This window comes from Nannobrachium achirus (genome assembly GCF_963921795.1).
Source record: "Nannobrachium achirus genome assembly, chromosome: 24".
Classification (NCBI taxonomy): domain Eukaryota; kingdom Metazoa; phylum Chordata; class Actinopteri; order Myctophiformes; family Myctophidae; genus Nannobrachium; species Nannobrachium achirus.
The window spans coordinates 43,267,363-43,274,465 of NC_137831.1; the positions used below are offsets into that span (position 1 = coordinate 43,267,363).

General features: G+C 42.4%; 1 protein-coding gene across 3 annotated transcripts in view; it reads left to right on the forward strand.

Moving 5' to 3' along the window:
• Window positions 1–7,103, forward strand: part of LOC308280071 (nectin-4-like) — a 44,503-nt gene that overhangs the window by 35,583 nt on the left and 1,817 nt on the right. The window lies entirely within an intron of this gene.

The following is a 7,103-nucleotide window of genomic DNA, read 5'->3' on the forward strand; positions in this document are numbered from 1 at the left end:
GCAGTTGGGAAATGGGACAGGAGGACCAACTGGGGTTTGTTCCAGTAAAATACTCCTTGTCTATTTGTGTCTCCGCTATGTGGTTGTTTGCTATAATGGGGTGCACAACGTCCACTTATATCCATGTTACTATGTACGGTACTTGTAAGACACCTCAGGGCGACAAGCAACCCCATGTCTTGGCCATCTGGCTAGTGATGTATATCGGACCAGTTACCCATATGGAGACCCCTGGTACCCATATATGGAGAACCATGTACTGTATATGGAGATATGCCGTGAGAGCCCAAACATGTTTACTCAGTTATTCGTTATGTGAAAGACCTATGATGTCTATGACATCTGACATCATACATACAATCCCTTTTATGCCCATACATGGAGATTTCTGTCTGTAGAACCAGCCACACAGATATGGGCTGTCTTGGCCATCTGTCTTGGCCATAACGGTATATGGATTCTGTTAGTGTGGTATGTGACCGATGTGGCCTCCAAATATGGGCATTCGCATATGCGGTACTGTTAGATATGGGCATAATATTGATGACATCAGGGAACTCCATATATGGGCATAAAGGGATTCTGTTAGTGTGGTGCCCCTGACATCACAGTGATGTCAGAGCGGCAAACCCATAGACCGTAAAAAAGTGTACGCGTCCAGACGGAGTCGGCATGTGCTGTTTCACATACTAAACTGCGACCTTTGGTCACAAAAACTCACTATCACACATTGTCACAGACATTGTGAGACACACGGCCACGCCACAGTGGTGAGAAGTTCAACGCTGATAAGAAATGCATTCTTTTTTTCATGAAACAAAAAATAAACACGTTTCTTTTAATCTGTAAAACCACAGGAAGCGCGGGGAGTAGCCTCATAGCATGGAAACATTTTCATAACAACTCAACGGTGAGACAGGGCACGTTGTGGTAAAAGGATCTGAGAAATGAATGGACGTTTACTTTTTCTCTTGAGTCACCCAAATAAATCAACCATGCAACTTGTTATGTGAACCACTCACCGCTTGACCGTATCTCTCTCTGTCTGTAACGGCTGACAGAGAGAGATACATTTTTTTATTTCATTTTAGTCACAGTCTTTTGAATAAAATGTATTTTAGTTTTAGTCATTATTTAGTCACCTGAAAAGTATCAGTTTTAGTCTAATTTTAGTCGACTAAATATCATAAGATTTTAGGCGACTAAATCTACAGTTGATTTAATCGACTGTAATGTATTTTGGCAGGCCTTGATGGCATCGTAATGACTGATTTTACACTTGGTTGAGTGCTGAAAATAGCAGATCTACAAGCTCACAACGCGTCGCACCTGGGAGCTACCAAACATAAAATCTTCTCCACTAGTCCCTCCCTAATGTTTTAGTCTAGTTTTTATTTTGTTGACGAAATTGTCAAGATATTTAGTCTTAGTTTTAGTCATCACAGCTTCGTTTTTATTTTGTTTTTATTTAGTTTTCGTCAGTGAAAAAAACGCAGTCGACAAACATTTTTCCTCATAGTTTTAGTCGACGAAATCAACACTTCCGACTGTGACATCACAGGTGACATCACAGTGATATCAGATATTCAGAGCAGGGGTCTCCATATATAGGCATAAAAGGGATCTCCATATATGGGCATAAAGGGATTGTATGTATGATGTCAGACGACAGAATCCATATATGGCCAAGACAGATGGCGTGACCTCGCTTTTCGCCCATGGCATCTTCCTGGCTATATTTATTCAAATTTGTAATAAACCAGTAAGACTCCCTAATCGGGAGATAAGCGACCGTTGGTCGCTTATCTCCACAAATAGGCCAAAAGTTTGTTTTACCAATTATCAAGACATACGGGCAGTTAACAGTTTGCCATGGTTACTCATTGAAGTTGAATCTCCATATATGGAGATAACCTACGCATCACACTAAGTCTGACCTCACCAGCCCATATTTGGGCATGAGCAACTTATGTCTCCATATATGGAGATATGATGACATCACACAGTCCTCAGCCGATGATGTGGCGTGATGTCATACAATACACAAACGAGCCCTACAGTATAAAGGGGCAATTCTTGCCAGGAAAGAAGCATTTCTTCGACTCAGACCTTATCGCCAGGGTTGGCTTATAGCAGCTGTCGGTAGGACCATATATGGATTCTGTTAGTGTGGATCTCCTAACAGGGCATCATCTGGGATACAATCCCTTTTATGCCCATATATGGAGATCCCTAACAGAATCCCTTTCATGCCCATATATGGAGATCCCTAACAGAATCCCTTTTATGCCCATATATGGAGATCCCTAACAGCATCCCTTTTATGCCCATATATGGAGATCACTAACAGCTAACAGAATCCCTTTTATGCCCATATATGGAGATCCCTAACAGAATCCCTTTTATGCCCATATATGGAGATCCCTAACAGAATCCCTTTTATGCCCATATATGGAGATCCCTAACAGAATCCCCTTTATGCCCATATATGGAGATCCCTAACAGAATCCCTTTTATGCCCATATATGGAGATCCCTAACAGAATCCCTTTTATGCCCATATATGGAGATCCCTAACAGAATCCCTTGTATGCCCATATATGGAGATCCCTAACAGAATCCCTTTTATGCCCATATATGGAGATCCCTAACAGAATCCCTTTTATGCCCATATATTATGGAGAAATCCCTGCTCTGAGTATCTGACATCAGTGTGATGTCACCTGTTTATGCCCATATATGGAGATCCCTGCTCTGCGTATCTGGTTGCTATGGTAAACAGTTGGTTGCTAGGGTAAAAAAACATGGTTGCTATGGTAAACAGTTGGTTGCTAGGGTAAACAGTTGGTTGCTAGGGTAAAACCATGGTTGCTAAGGTGGTTGCTAACGTACACTAACAAACCAGCAACAACAGACTGTTGCCACAGCAACGTACACAAAGGTTTGTGTACACATGTGGTGTGATGTCATACTGATGCGGAGATATGAGCAGGGCAAAGGTGTGACGTGTGACCGACGGACGGACGGACGGACGGACGGCCGGTGGAGGTTTTCATAGTAAACTGCTCCCTGACGGTCGCAATAATATAGGAATATAGTCATTTGAGTTATACGAGAAATTCTTGAGAATTTCTTTAGAAGTTCCTTTTTTAGGTGGTTTTATGGGTTGAATTTGATGGTCTCTGATGCCATACAGCTGCTGGTTCAGCTCCTACACTCCTGTAATTGCTTTTAGCTAACACATGAGTGTCGTTTAGCGGCACGTACAGGCTCGGCTGCAGGATGAAATGACCGAGGAAGGGGCAGTTGAAAACGGTGAGGGGGCAAATCTCATTTCTGTATTAAAACAATATATATTTTGATGTTGTCGAGTGGACCCCTTGTATGTCCAAAACCGTTTGTTTTGTATTTATCATTTTAAAAATGATTTGAACTAGAGAAAATAGCCGATCTACAAGCACACGCACAAGTGTGCTTGTAGATCTGCTGTTTTCACTAGTTTTTGAAGCGGTGAAAGCCGCTTCCAAGGTGTGGCTTTGTTTGTCCTATACATGTCCCGTCCATCTGAATAGTCAATTTTGTCTGTCCCGTACATGTCCCGTGCATGCTTGACCAATTGAGGATTGGTCAAGCTTCACATGCCAATTTGGCCCTCCAGACAAAATCATTCACTCATTCAGAATTCATAAAAATATAGAACTAACACATAGAAAGTAACTAGCAAATAGAAAGTATAGATCTAGAACACAGAATGTATAGATCTAGAACACAGATTTCATAGCTCTGGAACACATAGAATAAAAACTCACCGCTTCACTTCGAACCGAGGTTTGATTTTTTTGTGATAGTCTTGGAAGATAAAGCGAGGCTTTACTTTACGATTAAACGTAGAAATTTGAAACTCGGAGATACAAGGTTTCTGCCCGACAGTGACGATATAAAACTTAAACTGAGGGGGCAGGATTTGCAAGTGAGGGTGAAAGGCCCCCCCTGGCACCCCCGTGGCGTCGGGCCTGGGCACGTATTCAAGCGAACTACCACTAAATGACTCAGGTTGCTGCCACATGTACACCGAGGTGTGGCTGGGCTCTTTGGTATTGCTGAGGAATTCCCGCTATGCCTTGTGATGCTTTGCATGTGGTCTGTGTGGGTGTTTGAGGATTTTGTGTGTGTGCGTGTGTGTGTTTGTGTGCGCGCGCGTGTGTGCAATCTGTGCATGGCAGTGCCATGCACAGATTTTGGTAGGCGAAATGCCAGCCCCCCCCCCCCCCCCCCCCCCCAGCAGCCCATCAAAAAATAACACCACATTTTAAAATACGTTATAATTAAAACACTATTCCAGTATATTCAGTGTAAGGGCTAGTTATTTTCAAAAAGCACAGTATGGAGCATTACAAACAAGGCGAACATTGCTCCCAAATAGTGACATATTTCAACTTGCGATTACAACACTAGCTAAATTAGTTCAAAGTAAACATAATGTGTCCCTTAAAATACATGGCTCACAACAACATGCGGCGGGGCTTGAGCTTGAAAATATCGATAATTTTGAGAGTGAACTACTCCTTTAATGAAATACATTTTATTTTTTATTTAAGGCCCATTCTCACTGGGCCAGATAACAGATAAAAAAAAATCTCTTTCTCTAGATATTTTTCCATTCAAAGTGGATGGTAGATACAGATAAAAAAAAAATATCTACCATGCACAGATATTTGCCACAGATACTTTTATCTGTGGTAGATATTATAGATATATTTTTTTATCTGTTATCTGGCCCAGTGGGAATGGGCCTTACATTTATGGAAGAGGCTTGCTTAACGAGTTGTAATATGATACAGCTGGAGAGACAACAAGGCGTCAATTCTTAATCCAGCAGTGCTGGATTTAAACAACACAATGATCACGTATTGTGTTTGGAAGCTGTTTACCTACTACATTAAGGACTTTGGAACAGAGGATATCCTACAGGTAGGAGGAAAGCAGAATGGACTTTGTTCAGTGTGTTATTGTCTCTTTTGTTTCGACTTGAGTCAAATTTACATCTCTAAAAGGGTAACACTTTCTCAATGGCCAGGCCGCATACTAGTCAATGAATGGAACTGGTTGAGTGACATTCTATAGGCCTATGGTCCCCTCCACACTGTAGGCCTACTGCCCAGTCAGGCCTTTACACAATGGAAATAAGAGACTTTTTTTTTTTTTTTTTTTACTTTTTTTTTTTTTTTTTGCCAGATCATTTCTCAGTTGGTAGGCGGTCGCCACGTTCGCCTACCGCTCCCTACGCCCCTGCATGGCACCCACGTGTGCCAAATTTAATTACTCAGTCTCTCTAAATAACAGTGAGTGACTTTGTAAAGTGCATATTACTTTTAAATTGCTAAACAAGAGTACGTCGGTGTCTTTTTTCCTGTGTTGAGAATATCTCAACTTGGAGCAAATTCTTAATTTAATAAATGCTGCTGAATCCAGAGCCAGATATTGTTGGGCACGCACACACACACGCGTGCGCAGTCTGCACACGCACTGCACTGATGACATATCATGGGCACCCGGGCCGGAAAAGGGTGCCACTGCCTGGAAGGACACAGGTTGGACAGGACATGGATAAGGACTGCAGATAGTGTATAATCTCAAGTGGTGGTCTTGGAGCAGGGCTGCAGTATTGTTGGACGACTGACTGATTGACTGACAGACCCACCCAAACTCCCACCCACCCACTCACTCACTCACTCACTCACTCACTCACCCACTCACAGGGACGTGCAGAGAATGTTAGAGAGGCAGGGGCTGAAATTTCCTTTTGGTGGAAATATCGAAAATAGCCGGCCTCCAAGCTGGGTGAGCTTGGAGGCCAGCTATTTTCGGTGCTTGATACCACACTGAACTAAGCATAATCAAGAGAGGGCAAATTCTTTCAACATAAGATGCTGCATTCAAGTTCAGGAGAGTTTGGACAAGGCAATTCTCTTGAATGCTGCCTTCAGGTATGGCATGGAAAGCATGAAAACGAGCGCCCATCTGGGCTTGCTGTTTCTCAGTGCCTCACTAGAGAACCGGGGCGCGAAGAGACAACGCCCCCAGGCTAGTAAATAGGCGCATGCTTCACTATATAATGGATACGGAAAAAACGGCCCGCTGATTCTTAAAGAAAAATTGCAAGTGTATGGCGTTGTTGGTCATGTCAATTAAGAAAGTTATGAGTTCACTTCATTATAAATACTGTAAAATATTGTAATGTTCACCACTCATCTCAATGGGATTTTATAGAACCACGTGATGTAGATCTGTGCTCAGACGTCATGATTTTTCTTGGCCATTCCCGAGCTGGTGGAGGAGGAGTTTTGAGAAAGTAGGATGTTGGAATCTCCGTCTGAATACAACTCTGTAAACAGGCAAGATAACGATATGGTTGCATTGGCAAATATTTTCACAACTACCTAACAATTAAATTGGGACAAAGTAGAGGCTATTGTGCTACTCTGTCTTTAACAGACGGGTAAAAGGGCAGGGGCTCAAACCTCGTTTGATGTCTTTGTGTGCACGTGCCTGCCCACTCACTCACTCTGCCTCTCTCTCTCCCTCATCTTTTCTGCTTGACACACGGGTGATTCCTAAACCCACCAGGATTGAGTTAAGACCCGCCTCGCGGAAACACGAGGACTTCCAGGAGTGGCTGAAATCCCTGCCTGACACATGGAGGGTGGATAAAGTCAGAGGCATGAAGACTTGTACTTGAGAAAAGCCTGCATTTGCACAATGCACAGCTATTAATTTCTCACTACAGTGCTCAAAATAAACTGTGCTAAAAAAAACTTGAAACTGACTTAATTGTTCTGTGCTTATTTAATAAAGGGAAAACTTTGTAACTTTGCTAAAGAGAAAAACGTACTGAGAAAGCTATTAATTTGTCACTACTGTGCTCAAAATAAAAACTCTTACTGATTATCAGATACATTGTTATGGTTTGGATATGGCTTTGGGCGTATTATGATGCGTGTATTATTGTAATAGATCAGTAGGTAGTACTTTGCACTTGAGCGAGCAGCACTAACGTTCATGGGCACTTTTTATCGAGAGGAGGCGGGTCTTAACTCAATCCTG